The sequence below is a fragment of the Vespula pensylvanica genome, chromosome 1 (genome assembly GCF_014466175.1).
Source record: "Vespula pensylvanica isolate Volc-1 chromosome 1, ASM1446617v1, whole genome shotgun sequence".
Classification (NCBI taxonomy): domain Eukaryota; kingdom Metazoa; phylum Arthropoda; class Insecta; order Hymenoptera; family Vespidae; genus Vespula; species Vespula pensylvanica.
The window spans coordinates 8755319-8771852 of NC_057685.1; the positions used below are offsets into that span (position 1 = coordinate 8755319).

Here is a 16534-nt window from a genome sequence, read left to right on the forward strand (position 1 = left end):
GTTTTATATACATACATACATACATATATTTACATATTATTTATTTTTATATACAGGTATTTATATATACAGGCGTATATATATATATATATATATATATACACACACATATATTTTATATACTCATAAATCATTTTAACACTATAAAAAAAGTTACTTGCGAAAGTATAAAGAAAAAAAGGAGAATAATAATTAGAAAAAATAACAAAGAGAAAAGAAACAAAGATGTTAAATACGAATAAATAAAATTCATACATACGAATAAAGATTACTTATTACTTTTTTTTATCCACTTATCAATTGAAAGGGAACGAAAATAAAAATTTAAAAACCAATCAAGTTCCTTAGAACGCAATGGGATTTGTACGATATTTTTTTGAAAGTTTTGCGACGTTAATATTTGCGTTTTGTCTTTTTTAATATATGCATACATATGCATATAAGGTAAAAGAACTCTCGAAGCTCAGAAGTTGGATCTCCTAGAGCGAACGTTTCTCTACAACGTGTACATGCTCGAACGCGTTGCAACATATGCGTGCAAGCTGTCCAACTCAGACACTGTTCGCGAGTTCCTTTTATTTCACAATCAAAGGGATGCAAATGGCTCGCTTCGAAGTACGACCTCGGCCGTTACATTTCTCGGCTACTACATTTTCTACGCTCGTATATGCATTATCTTCTTCACCTCGGCGCGTTTCGCTTCTTAACCGTAAGCTGAAAATTATCAAACAAGATTTGATCATTTATTTTCCGAGTTCTCCCATATCGTCACATCTTAAATTTGATTTATCTCGTTTTAATAGATTACGTTTTAACTGTAATGTTAATGTATCACATTCGGCCATAAATTAATTTTCCATTAAATTTCTTTGCATTGATCAAATAAAAATATTATTTTTCAATAGTAATCTTTATAAATCTATTATTCGAATGTAATAGTTTATATTTCAATTTCATTTAATACGATATAAAATAATAATTTTAAAACAAACTAAAATCGAAGATAGATTTTTCAAATTGATCCTTTGCAAATTGAATTGCAAATCACATTGATCGATTAAAAAATTATTTAAATTTATTTTATTTATAAAAGTGAGCAGTACGATTCTTGATAAAAACAATTTGCTTTATAAACGTGTATATTTTCTAAATTAGTATAAATGTTAGAACTTATAGAAGGTATCAATACCTTACCGTACAATACTAGCGATTAGTATCTTTACATGATTTGATAATTTTATAAATTAATATTAAAAAAAAAAAAAAAAAGAAAACAGATAAATTTTATTATAAGAAAATTTTCAAATTGACTAAATATTCAATTCGGTTATCGTATATTGTAAGAAGAAATAAAAGAAAAATTGTTGAGTTACTTGACCTTATCCGGAAGGTTCAACGTTTTCCATATCATTATCAAGAACATCCTTTTCAGTATGGCGAGCCCGCAAATTGGCGTAAAGTGCTCGCGCCTTGGTAACTTCGTCTTCGTTCTATCCTTCTTGCTCTTATTCTCTTTCTTCTCCTCCACCTCTATCTCCTCCTACTACCACCACCATCACCACTTATTCTTCTTCGTCTTTTCGTCTCTTCGTCTTCTTCGTCTTCTTCTTCTTCGCCTTCTTTTTCCTTTACTATTCCCCCGTTGTCGCGGTTACGGTCATCGTGGGTGGTGGTTTATTTGCGGTGACTCAACCAAGAGGAGGACTATTGTCGCCAACTTGAAAAAGTCGACGCGACCGAGGATCGTTGCGAATTCGCCTATACCTGGTGACGATAATCGATGAAGAACACTCGAAATACCTGAGAGATCGATTCAACCTCCTATTCCTAACTTCTCGACTTCTCTTATTCTTTCTATAGAAAAATTTTATTCTTGCTTGTGGGAAAAATTTAGGATTATCGAGAATCGTGTTATAAGTCGTTTCGATGACGTTTCCTTTATAAAAACTTTCTAATAGATTTCCATCTGAATTATATGGAATATAGATCGTATTTCCATTCCTTCGTTATCGATGAAAGTTAATCAATTATCAATATGAATTCTAGCAAGGTTTAGAAATTGTTTTTAAATTATAATAATATAATGTATAAAGCAATTTAAATATGTATGATTTATAAATATATAAAAGTAATTAAAAAATTTGAATTTTGTTTTATTTTATTTTTTATTTTTTTTTGAAATAATGATATCATATGTAATTAATGTATATGGTATATATTAATTAATTTATGAAGGTATGCTATAATAATATTTTGAAACAGTTTGAGATTTTACAATATTATTTATTCCGTGGGAATTTTATTATTTCTTGCAAATAATAATATTATTATAATTAATAATATTAATTAATTTCTCGATCGTGTTGTATAACGATTACAATGTTGCGAAGGGTAAATTGTTTATTCGTTAAAAACGATATTAAATATTATTACGAATTTCTATACCGTGTCTTAATTAAATTTCGACGATCTATAAAAATGTATAAATATTATATCTCTATAGAGAATAAATATCGGTAAAATTGAAATATCTTCCGACGTTTTGTCCATTTCGAACGAGCGTAGTAACGTCGGAAACGAGACAGACTGGATGTGAGATAAAAGTGAATAGTGAAAGCCGATAAGAGAATTGTCCACGTTGTTGTGAGTTGATCGGGAAAGAGAGAGGAAGAGAGACAGTGATACAAAGTGGATCCATCAGCGAGCCGGTCTAAGCACGCGACGAGCGTCATTGCGAATTAACGGCAATTTCTGTCAGCAATCGATCGACCCTCGAAGCCGCGGCTCATTCGATGAATCGTGATTCATTCGCGAGCTTTTCTGTCTCTCGATGCCTTAAGTGCTAAAATCACTTTTCTCGAGTACCTCGGCCATCCGTCCTCGAGTATCATCATGTATAATTCGTTCTCGCACTGTTTTGATCCTTACTATTATTAAATGCGATAACACTTATAAAGAGTGGTCAAGGAAAAAAGAAATAAGAGCGAGGAAAACGAAAAAAGAAAAAGAAACATTTTTAGATACATTTCTAAGTCGTCTTGAAAATGATTTGATACAGGAGAAAAAAATTTCCCACCTTTTTCTTTTTTTTTTTTTTTCATGCACGTAAATGAATACATAAAAATGTTTATTATTATAACACTCGTGTATTGTCGTTGTTAAATATGACATACGTATGTATTCGTCATAAATAGGATATAGTTATAAAGTTAAAATTTTCACGGTACCTTGACTGATTTTAATTTGAGGAAATCGTTGAAATTCTTTTGGAATATAAAATCGTTTCTAGGACTTAAATAAAATTAATGTACTTGGATTATATGACGTTCGTTTTTATTAAAACATGATATAAAGATGGTGATAGAGAAGGACAGTGAGAAAGAGAGAGAGAGAGAGAGAGAGAGAGAGAGAGAGAGAGAGAGAGACAGAGGAAAAAAAGAAATGTTTAGGATGGACCGAAGACATAAAAAATGTGGTTCGAAGTAAGATCTAATAGATTCTTGGAAGGCTCTTAGGCTATTAATCTTGGAAGCTTCGCGTCATCGCTAATCGTTCCCTCGGCCTCGTTGAAAAGACGTTCGGTAGTAGCTCCTTGTTATCCCATGTTATCGGATAAGTCGATTTGAGGCGAATTCATCATTGTGTGATTACGGACCGCTTCCTTTCTACAGTCTAATAAATAATTAATCAACGTCCGCGATCAAGACCGACGATTCCGCTGGCGTTTCCAACGCGTAACAAATCGTAACGCTGAGATTGCACTTTTGACCTTTACTCGTCATTATTTCCATAAACGATCCGAAATAATTTTCTTACCGAGTTAAAAGTTCAACATTGTTTTTCTCAATCATTCATGAGAGCGTTGAAAAAGATTTATGCATTGTGAAATTTATTCTGATGCTTAATATGAAATTATTTATACATTTTTAAAAACGTTCGTTGCAATACAATATAATGCAGGATTTATATATATATATATATGTATGTATATATATATGTATATGTATATGTATATATAATTAAAGTATATATTAAAAAAAGAAAATATATAAATGTAATATTAAGAATGAAAGATAATAAAAAAATAAGTGAGACAACATCAATAATATATATTTATATCTTTAATAAAATAACATTACTATATATAAAATCTTAAATTAATAAATCTATAAATGCGATATACTTAGATTAGAATGAAATTGAATGATATTTAAATGTTCATTAAATAATTTACAAGTGAACGTGAAATAATTTATTTGTTAGATCGAATCTACGATTAATATTGATATAGAATTAAATTTCTGTTTTCATTTTTGAAATTAGAAGAAAATGGAGTTAACGTGAAATATCATCGGGAATAAAATAAAGATTATTCATATGTAAGATCAATTTCCGCAAAAGAAAATAATAGATCCTTAACGAAGTTGTTCAATCGCCCAGGGATGTTCTCATTTACATGTACGATGTATCGACGATACGGATATCGATAGGGATATCGATGTATACGCATTCGAGAGGATCAAAGCTTTAAGCCTTCGGGGTTTCCGAACAGCTGTGTTGACACGCGCTCGCGACATAGCTTTTCGAGTATATGAAAAACAGCAGGAGATTAGAAAGAAGAAGAAAAAAAAATAGAAAAAGAACAAAAAAAAAAACAAGCAAAACGAAGAAAGAAAGAGATCTCATTTCTCTCGAAACTTTTTTCCCTTCTTTTTCTCCCTCATCATACTCTTTCTCAACCTTTTTTTCTTCATTCTTGTTCGTATGTTCCTCTGTGTGGTCTCCACATATTGAACGACTTTAAAAAGATGAGAGAGAAAAATTGTGAGAAAAAGAAGAGAAAGAATTGTATCGAAAAAATAAATATATTTTTTTTTCTAGTTACAAATCCTCGAAAAAATATACAGTAAAATGAGAAAGACGAAACTATATGCGTATGTGTATAATAATAATTAATTTCAACTTGAAGATTAAACAAAACTCCTCGTTTAGAGAAAAAGAAAAAAAAAGAGAAAGAGATAGATAGATGGATGGATGGATAAGATAGAGGGAGAGAATTTTTAAGTTTATTTACGAGATGATTCACCGAACTTTCACGTCTATATATCAAAAGACATTTTCGTTCTAAGAACTCTGTTAGTGGTTGAATATAAATTTTCATAATCATAGCTCTTCTCTCTCTCTCTCTCTCTCTCTCTCTTTCTACTCTCTCTTAAGGGATGTTATGTACATATGTATATGTATAATATGAATGTTACTACAACCCGGGTATTCCGTGTACCCATTTCTATTTTAAAATATAGAATATTGCTCGAGTTTCACCTAACCTACCGAGTACTTAGATATCCGAGAAGATCCTTAGAGAAATAAAGAATACAAATCTAATAAATTTACAATGGCACTTATACGTTGCACGTATTATCACAGACCATTAACTTTCACTTTACTTACTTTGATATCCCAATCTTCATTAATCGTATTGAAAACGATAACTAAATTCTTACACGAGTGATGGTCTTTCATGAATTTTTCTTTTAAAAACTGTATCATTTTTCAGGATCAACTTTTCATTCATGATATGTGCAGTCGTAGAAATATACGAATCTTGTTATCTCATGGATCATCCATCATTTGTAACGGCTATGTCAGATGCTACAGAAATTTCTTTTCTATTTTACTTCGTTTTTCGTTACAAACACACACACACACATATATATATATATGTGTATGTATAACTTGTAATCATTTTGTTATTATAAAATATATTCAAGACAAATACAACGACATGATGATTGCAATATATATAAACATTAACTTTTTATGTCCGCTTCGTTATTACTAACGATAAAATACGAAAATATAAATTACTCGAAACATTGTAAATAATCGAGTAACACGGGCAGTATAATTGAGTAAAACTTATTTGGATATTTTTCATTTACCTGGATATATTACCGAATACCCGATTGAGTAGATGGGTATATAGAAATAACATATATACATACATACATACATATTTATACATACATATATATGTATGTATATGTATGTATATGTATGTATGTATATATGTTTGTATATGCACGTTCGGTAGTTTATTTGTAAAGTAAAATTTCTCACGGGCGAGGGTGAACCAACGGAAGTACGCGTTATTTAGCGTAATTCAATTTTAAGGTACATACACAGTTATTACCAAGCATTTCGATGCATTTTCTCTCCCTTCGCGTAACACGCTCCAGCGAACGGTATGAGCAACAGAGAGAGCGAGAGAGTGAAAGAGAGAGAGAGAGAGAGAGAGAGAGAGATAGATAGATAGAGAGAGAGAGATCATCGAACCCATTCGAAAATACCAGGAATAACTCTGACTACACGGTCGGGCAATCTCTTACATCGTTCTCTTTAAATTTTCTTCGTTATTTAATTTCATCCAACGAACTGTCATGATCCGAAAGAATAAAATCGATAATACTTAAGGAAACTTTAAGAAATACACGTTTCGATTCATCTCCCAATGATTCGTTAAAGTACTAACGAAATTGACTATATCGTATAAATTTTTATTTTAATATTATATTTATATTTAATAATAAATTATATTTAATAATAAATAAAGCTACGAGATTCGTTCCATCGAAAGTAATATAACTTTTCGGGGATTATCTTTATTTGATATCTTGTTGTTGTTGGTTATTTTTTATTTTTTTATTTATTTATTTTTTTTATTATTTTACTTTAAATCTGTTTGTGTACATAAAACGGTAAATTTTATATTATTTATTTTTTAAAAATATATAATTGTAAATTAAAAAACAAAATTTAGAATATTGAAAATATAATGCATTTAATTGGATATATACACGCATACGTTAAATATTTCATTATTTTAAATGTAACAGATTATCTAAAAATTTTAAATTAGCTTGTTACATAGAAAACAGTCAAATTATTCCTATTTTGCCTTCTAATTCGCTACTTACCACGACGATTTAAATTCTCGTCTTCTCGTCTTTTGGCTCCTTTCCAAATTACTATTTCGCTCGTTTCGTCGATAAGCTCTCTCTCTCTCTCTCTCTTTCTCTCTCTCTTTGTCCCTCTCTGTTTCTTACTATCTCTATCTTTCTCTTTCCACAAGGTTGACCCGATTAACAGGCTAAGGGCGGATGTATTCACGGATCTTTCCTGTTTCTATAGGATTAAGGGTTACGTCGAAACACGTGTAACGCTTCGCTCTTTACGCGTGTGTCACCCTCCAAAATAAAAATCGCGTGCCTTGTCTCTTCGGCTATACTTTTTTCTCGTATACTATTACGTGTGTTCAGTCGTTTAAAAATAGAATCGAAGGGCGCGTTTTTAACCCTCTATAACCCATTTTTATTCCTGTCTAAAAGGGAAAAAAAAATTACATAATGTCAAACTATCAGCGAACGTTAACCTTTGAATATGATACTTATATTAATTAATTTAGCATTTTCTATCTATATTGATTAATTTACAATTTCTTATCTATGATAATTAATTTACATTTTTTTATCTATATTAATTGTTTTACAAGTTTTTATTTATATTAATTAATTTACAATTTTTTATTTCGAAACTATATATATATTAATACTATCAATACTAATTCACAATTTTTAATTTTAAAACTATAATATACATATAATATGAGAATCATATATATATGTACGCATGTATGTATGTATTAATACTATCAGTATTAATAGTATTTATAATTCTTTCTATAATTTTCTTAATAGAGGTAATGGAAGAAATAAGATGATTCAGGGCCATGAGAAAGAGTAACTTTCTATGGTACAAATCAGAGGATTACGACATGATTTTCCAAGAAATTTCCTTTAATATAGTGTTTCCTTCTTGTGATAGTGATTTATTTATAGATTCAGTATGACCATCAATAATATTTATACGACGTAGGATAACGTATAATAATATTATACGACGTAGAATAATATTAATTGTTCCTCGTCCAAGTCGAGTCATAGCTTAACAACTCATCTGATTTATAGCCACTAATATTTCTTATTTTTTCTTTTTTCTTCTTTTTTCTTCTTTTCCCTTCTTTTTTTGTACTTCAAATTTTTCTTCCGATGCTCCAATTTCCATATCTTAAACCTATATTATTCTAGAACAGAGATAACAAAACAAAACAAAACCGCAAACATTATCATAAATTGTCGATATGTTATCATTGTAACTTAACGTGACATGAAAGTCACAAAGCTACATTATGTAAAATGTTTAACAAAATTATTACATAAATACAATGAAAAGAAAAAGAAAAAGACAACTGTTATACTTACAAATTTGTATAATTATTAGTCTTCTTCTTGATTATCGAAATAATGGAACGATAAGAAACGAACTAATCATTATTACCTTATTTCAAAACATATTCGAATAATACTTACTCTAGCTTGAAAAATAAGAATTGTGAATTGCTTTAAAAAAAAAAAAAGTACAAGGTTAATAAAAAAAAAAACGTTATAACGATAATATGTTAAGTCATCTTGAAGAAGTGAAATGACTCAAAAAAATAAAGCGTGAAGGGTTAAGAGATGATTTATAGAGGATTGAAGATATCGAAATTGTCTTACCCTCATCGAAAATATTTTTTTGAGGAAAGAAAGAAAAAAGAAAAAGATAATATATAATTTCACATCATTTCAAATTCAATGTTCGTTTAACCTAAGAAAAAGTTTTACGAGTTTATCGAAGTTATGCATCATAAGGGCCAGAAGGGCGTAGACAAACGTAACTGTCGCGAATGTTATATCCATAGTCGTAAAAAAAAATCTCCCTTTCCTGTGGCTTTTACGTGACAATAGGTTCACCTCGAACGGGAGGAGGACATCTGACTAGTAGTCGAAAAAGGAAGAAGAGAGGTGGCCCTTTTTTCGTTTATGCCCTTGCTCCTCGCGATGCCAAGGATCGTTAGCGTTTTTATTTCTTTCTCTCTCTCTCTCTCTCTCTTTCTCTCTCTCTCTCTATCTTTTTCTCTCTTTTCGTGAAAAAAAGGGGAGAAAAAAGACACGACCAGGAGGGTGCTATTGTAGTTTTCTGAAAGAGATGAAGAATATTCGTGATTTCAAGTGACCCGACGATTTCCGTTTTTTTATTTTTTTCTTTAGAAGAAAGAGAAAAAAGTAAAAACTTTCTTTCTTTCTTTCTTTCTTTCTTTCTTTCCTTCTTTCCTTCTATCCTTCTTTCTCCTCTTTTTTATTTTATTTTATTTAATTTTTTTCTTTTTGTTTTATACACAAAAAATTTGTTTCCAAGTCTTCATCGTCAAAGTAATGTCATTCAATTCTCGGGAATATTTAGAACGATTTTTAAAATTCTCCACTTCTCGTTATGCGATGGAAAATATCTCATTGCACTCGCAACTGGACGTACATGTACAGATCGTGAATATTTTTATTCATAATAAAATTTTCGAAAGAATTGCAGAAACGAGATATTCGTATACTTGGTAGTTTAATGCACAAACACCTGTTAGAAACTCGTTCTTTCGTATCACGGATTACACTTCAACCATTTATGAAATATAAGGGTGCAAGATTGTTTTCTATTTCGTCGTTTTCTCCTCTCCGGAATCGTCGAGGAATCGATCAAGATAAAAGAAATGATTATGTCGGATGAAACGAGATAAAGTACATAAAAGTGGAGTATTATGAAAGAGAAAGGAACGAATAAGAAGATTAAGAAAGAACGGGAAGGAAAGTTTTGTGAGAATGTTTTAATTTAGTATTATGAGAAAGGAAGAAAAGAGAGAAAGAAATAATCTATATAAATAAATTTGTTACGAAAAGAAAATCAAATGTTTCATATTATAAAATGTACTGTAAAATCATATTTTTAATACTATAATATAAAATAAAGTAGCATATCATTTTTATATATTAAAGTATTTACAAAATTATGATTAAAATTAAATTGAAATAGAAAAAGATGAAAAGACAAGTCTTGTAAGAAGGAATAACAAAAATAAAAGAGAAAAGTATATGTGTATATAAAATATATATAAAAATATATTTCTATATATAAAGATATATATGTATGTGTCATCTTTATATATTTATAGAGAGAGGGAGAGAGATACTATAGGATAATTTGTTTCGTATAACAAAATATGATATGATTTTTATATAATTACATATTCAATCTTGATTAAAATTAAACAAATAAAAATATTCAAAATTCAAAAGAGAAAGAGATTCGAAGTAAAAAATAAGAAAGAAATTCTCATGAAAAAGAATCAAAAACTACAAGTGTCCGATATTATATTATACAATATAAAGTAATTTTCTACCTAATTACAGGAATTATCTAAAGAAACGTAAACACATCGATATATCGAGATACATTTGGATTATGATCATACAATTTTTTTTGCCAACTTCGTCAATACAAAAATGTATTACCTCTTGCATTTATCATAACTCTTGTAAAATCCTTCTTAAACATACACTATACTCGATATAGAAATAAATAAAAATAAATAAACAAACAAATAATATATATATATAAACAAATAAATAATACATATACTCGATATAGAAATAAATAAAAAAAATATATACATCGAATGAAATATCGAAGAATGAAATAACACCGATAGATTATAAATACGTATAAATATAAATTAAAATAGAAATAAATAGAGCGAAATAGAATTACTTGTAGAACGAGTAGGAGCAACTGAGAGGGAAAATATGATGGAAAGAGAGAAGATGGAACATCGGAAGGGTGGGAGAAGAGTCTGGTCGCGTGTGTGTGTGTATGTGGCGGGAGGGCAGGAACAAGAAGGAGAAAGATAGAGAAAGAAAAAGACAGATAGAGAGACAGAGAGAGAAAAAGAGAGTGTGTGTGTGTATATGAAAGAGAGAGAGAGACAGAGAGAGTGAGCTAGAGAGGGAGGGAAGTGCGTGAGTGCGTCGTGTGCGAGGGACACGGTAGCTTCTCATAGAGAAGACAGTCGCTGTCTCGCCGCAAGGCTACTCGCATCGACGCGAGAAAGAAACGGCACACACCCTTCCTGCTTTTGGTGTCCTCCTTCTTTCTCTCTCTCTCTTTCTCTCTCTCTCTCTCTCTCTCTCTCTCTCTCTCTCTCTCTCTCTTTCTGTATCTCTTTTTCTTTTTCTCTGTGTCTATATCGAAACGATACCTTACACGTACGGGAAGAACAAAAGTGATGAAAAATTTGTCGTGAATCGATTTTAAACAGATATTGATTATTGACAAACAGTGGTGAACGAACAATCTCAAAGTGTAATTAATATAGGTGAATATAAAATGTTTTTCATCGTGGTCCTTTCAACTTTTTGTTTATAAAAAGTTGAAAAAGATAAGAAAGAAAGGATAGGAAAAGAAGAGGAAAGGATCGGTGAACATTGATGAAAATTCTTTTGAGAATATATGATTAAGAAATAAGATAGAGGAAAACGATCGTTGGAGTTTCGGGAGGTTCTTAATAAGCGTGTGGATAGACATGACGAAGAATTAATGGTGTTACCCTGATGACGTACGTATAGTCTCATAGAAGCGTAGAAGAGTAAGAAGGAGAAGTTCGTGATTGGTGCAGCTTAGCCCTACGGATTGCTCCGAAAATAATCGTCGTATTTTTACCATCGTTTTTATATCCACTTGGTTAGTACTGTGCACTCGCGCGCAGAAAGTGGCGTTAATTTGGTGAGAAGTAACTCTCTCTCTCTCTCTCTCTCTCTCTCTCTCTCTCTCTCTCTCTCTCTCTCTCTATGTCAAACCATTTGTCTGTCTTTTTCTCTCGTTGTACGAAAAGCGAGTCAATTTGTTTCGTCGACGTCACAGAGAAACATGTAACGATTTTGTAATTTCACGACGAACTTTCTAATCTAAGGCATAATCTGTTCTTATAATAATTATCGAATTAGAAATATACTTTCTTTTTCTTTTGTTTCTTTTTTTTTCATGTTTTCTGCTCTTTTTCTTTCCATTTTTCTTCAATCTTTCTTATTTCTTTCTTTCTTTCTTTCTTTTTTTATCTTGAACTGGTTTGCTTCGATCGATCGATACTTTTAATTTTCTTCTTTTTATTTTTATTCGTTTATTTATACATTTTCTTTTCCTTTTTTATCGCTTTCAAACACAATAAGGAGAAAGGTGCGATAATATACTTTCGAAATTTCTTCACTCGTTCCCTCGGGCACTTATCGTCTTCTTCCAGAAAGCAACTCGATTTCCTACCTCTTGTGCTTTTCATATATATATATATACAAAGAGAGAAAGAGAGAGAGAGAGAGTGAAGTGAAGACCTTCCCGCGGAAGGGTACCACGACTCTATCAGATCTTCGATAAATACTTCTTCCTCATGGTGCGAGTCGTTTATCGCACAACTTTCCGAACACGATGACAAACTTTTAGCAAAGCTGTGAAAGCCTATTTTACTCTCTCTCTCTCTCTCTCTCTCTCTCTCTCTCTCTCTTTCTCTTTCTCTCTCTCGCTCTGTCTATGTGTGTCTCTCCTTCTCCCTCGACGCGTCGACAAAGGCACAATGTACGCGTGTTTCTCGATGCCTGGCATGAAGTCGATAAACTGAAACATGCTTTAACGTATGTTTCCTGTGCATTGTATTACATGCAAAGATATATAAATTACCTATAATGTTTTATATATATATATATATATATATATATATATATAGCGTTTAATTAATAAGATAATAAACTTTAGTGAAATCGTAAAAAACGACAAATACAATTCGATAAATAAATTCTTTGTTAGTGAAAATCTTTCAAAGTTCCATATTACGTTTTGAAAATTCAATACTTTTGTTCATATTACTCATATATTTAAATGTAATTATATTTGTCGACACGTACGATATTACGATCGTTTATGATCATTAAAAACAAAATTCTTTCGATAAGCGAATTATTTTTCACTTTCGAATTAGTTTTATATTAGAAATAAATGTAAAGTTTTATATCACATTTTGATAATTATAGATTGTATACTTTGTCGTGTACTAGATTGCATATTTTCAATATATACGATATTAGGATCGATCGATCGATCGTAGAATCGTTTTTAGTACTGTCATTGTTTCCAATGAATGTACGGTCGAATATAATTCATTTACAATTATTATAAATGCGATTAGAGAGGAATGGAACTCTTAAATATTAGATTTCGAATTTTACGATAGAACGTTGTCCGTGGTTTACAACAAACGAACCGCGTACGTGAAAAAACAATCGAAAAATCTTACAGAGAGAACCGGATATATTGGAAATCCGGAGTAACATGCAAGATCGTAAATTTTCATTGAATTCCACGTCGTTCTTTCGAGAGCGTAGGATTCGTGGCAGATTCGCGTTCGCTCGAACACTGTTAATAAAATATCAAGTTCTCCTATTGTTTTCGTGATACAATAACTACTATCGTATCTAAAATAGTGCTCTCTTTATATTACGTACATATATACATATATAAATACAACATACGTACATACATATATCTTTACATACATACTTACATACGTCTATCATTATGTACGTACGGAGCTCGATTAAAACATTTCAAATCTATTCTAATTTCAAAGATCGAAGTGATTGAAAGGAACGTGCATCTCAAACGTTGTTTACAAATAACACTTTTCAAAGGAAGAAAAATAAGAAAAAGAATACGATCGTCGACGAATAAGAGTCAAAGAGCTTAATTATAGATCGTGGAGCTTCTTCGATTGGGTCGGTGATCGTACAAAAAGATCAAGGCCGATGAATCAGGGTCGTGTGACGTAATCCGTGTGAAAAATTTTCTAGCTACCTTCTTTTTTTCAGGCACGATTTAATTTTCATTTTATTTTTCAAAATCGATTTGCAAATCTTATCGTTACGAGATCGAGCACGTACGTCAAGCGAATATATACAAATGTTATTATCTAATCGATATGCGTTCGATCTACGTGTAAAGAATTTTTTTATCGAATGAAATATATACCGTTATCAATGACAAGAAGAAATATATTTCGAACTACTTTCCTTCTTATAATTAATTCTTACTTTGTTTGAGAACAAATGGTTGGAGATCGAATCATCGAAACAAAATAGACAAATTTGCATAAATATTATCGTTAAATAAGTCAATCGATAAAGGATTTTATTGAATGGACGTATCGGATGTGACGTAATCGGCGAGAAAAATTTTGTGTTAATTTCTTCGATACGATTCATGTTTATTTTATTTTTTGAAATCGTTGCGGAGTCGAGCCATTACAAAAGAAAAAGAAGTCGATCGTACGTATGTGTGTCAAGCAAGCGAATTCGCAAAAATATTGTCTTATAGATAACGCTTACTGCGTTTGATCTATAAAGGATTATAATAAATCGAACGTATGACGTGATCATTAAAAAAAATTTCAACTACCATGTTTTGTAAAATATATTCTTATTATATTACATCAAATCATATTATCACGGATAAAGATATTATCACAGAGACATTAAATTGGATTAAACGAATTTGTAAAGATAATATCGTCTATCTATTCTAATCGTTATCTATTCGGATCTAATCGATAAAGGATTTTATCGAATGGAATGTTCGGCTTTCAGTTTACACGATCGGATATTTCGTTCGGCTTACGTTGGATTACCGAAAATCTTAGGTGAATCTTGACGATAAAAAAAGAATAAAAGAAAGAGAAAGAGAGAAAGAGAGAGAGAGAGAGAGACTACTTGCATTTCGATTTATCAGATCGACCGTGTCTCCTCGATCACCGATTCGCGATAAAGTCGCTTGCTTGCACGCTTGTACATAACAGACAACGTTTGCTTTTTCGTCTAGCCAAAGATTTTTTCGATGATACACGATCGGACAACGGTTTGTTACGCCCACACTTCGAAATCCCACAGGAAGTCGTCTCGTCCTACGAAATTCTCTTGAGTTCCTCGTGGTGAACACGATCGAGAGACCAGTCGCGACTTCTAAACGACTAACGGGAACTTGTATCACAAGTAGACGACTCGATCATCGGTATTGATTCGAACCGAATCGAACGAAATGTAAATTTCCAAATCTTTTCCCTTTCTTTCTTTCTTTCTTTCCTTTTTTTTCTATTTTTTATTTTTTTTTTTTATGTCTCGTTTTCTCTCCTTTTTTTTCTTTCTTTATTTTCGTTGCTTAAATTTATAACAAATAAATCGCGTAAATTTATGGATAAGTAATATCGAAATTCGAGTATTGATTTTCGATTTGATAATCATTATCGAAACGAAAAAAAAATATTCTGGAGAGATATTAAAAATTTATTTTAGAGGTATGAATTATTTAAGACACGTTGGAAATTTTATGAAACTCGTCGTGATCGTGAAAAAAGAAAAAAGAAAAATCTTTCATATATTAATCTTTTTCATTGAGAAGATTAATTGATTACAAATGAAAATTTTAATTCTCTCGTGATAAAGTAACGAATTGATCGTCTGTTTCTTACTTCTATTAGGAAAACATTATACTCTTCGATTCATTAATTTCTTCAAAGCTACCTTTTAGAAATAAATTTCATAAATCTGTATTGATCGATCGGTAATTTCATCAGTTGACAGATTAACAGTAAATTGATCCGACGTTTATTATTAAAGAAAAAAAATTCTAGAAAAATATGAAAAATTTAATCTATGATTTCTTTTCCTTTTTCCTATTTCTTTTTTATTTCTTTTTTTTTTTTTTTAATTTACGAAAAATTTCTCACGACTTTGTTGTGTTATAATAACAATTTTAATAAAATATAAAAAACTTATTGCGTTATAAAGCTCGACGTGATCGAAAAAGAAAAAAAAAGAGAGAGAGAGAGAGAGAGAAAGAGAGAAAGAAAAAAAGAGTTTTACTATGCTTTCATTCTCATGTTTAACAACTTTCTAAATTTCCAAGAATGTTTGATTTAACGCTATTAATTTTTATTTCAATAATGTTCAAAGTAATCAGACTAGATCTTCGATAATTAAAAATAACAAAAATAATTATATGAAATGGTTATAACGCATTTCTTTAATATCGTAAAATAATATTGCTAAAAAATTTCTTAGTATAAATCTTAAACTTTTTATCGTTTTTATAAATAATCATTGAATATGTATACATATATGATCATAAAAGTAATCGACCAACGCAATCAGGTCTATTATCACTTATAGCTTGGAGAAAATTTATCGATCGTTTTTTTTTTGTTTTTCTTTTTCTCTTTTATTTTTTTTCTTAAACGTTCAATTATACGTGATTCGTATTTGCGAATACGGGTAAACGCGCCAGGCACGGTCAATGCTCGCAAATTGACAAGCGTGAATAAATAACGAAGTTCGATGATCGAGGACAGAAGTCATGACCACGGTAAACGGAGGACCTTTGATCTTTTTTGAAAATTTAATCATCGTTAGCCGACTATTCTAATGCTTTCAATGTTTAACTGGACTTAAATTTGTAACTTGTATCACGTGATTGAATGTTACTTCATAACATATAACACAGTAATTTCCTTCTT

At 30.6% G+C, this 16534-nt stretch overlaps 1 protein-coding gene across 5 annotated transcripts in view; it reads left to right on the forward strand.

Moving 5' to 3' along the window:
* The window catches only part of LOC122630135 (focal adhesion kinase 1), an 82803-nt gene that overhangs the window by 13772 nt on the left and 52497 nt on the right, over nucleotides 1-16534 (forward strand). Inside the window, exon 1 of one of the 5 annotated variants that reach the window (XM_043814333.1) lies at nucleotides 11100-11667. The exons of 2 other annotated variants lie outside the window; for them this stretch is intronic. The gene's annotated coding sequence lies outside the window, so the exon portion shown is untranslated. Of the gene's footprint in view, nucleotides 1-11099; nucleotides 11668-16534 lie in introns of those variants that run through there. 2 more of the 5 variants (XM_043814341.1, XM_043814357.1) reach the window with 2 other exon arrangements.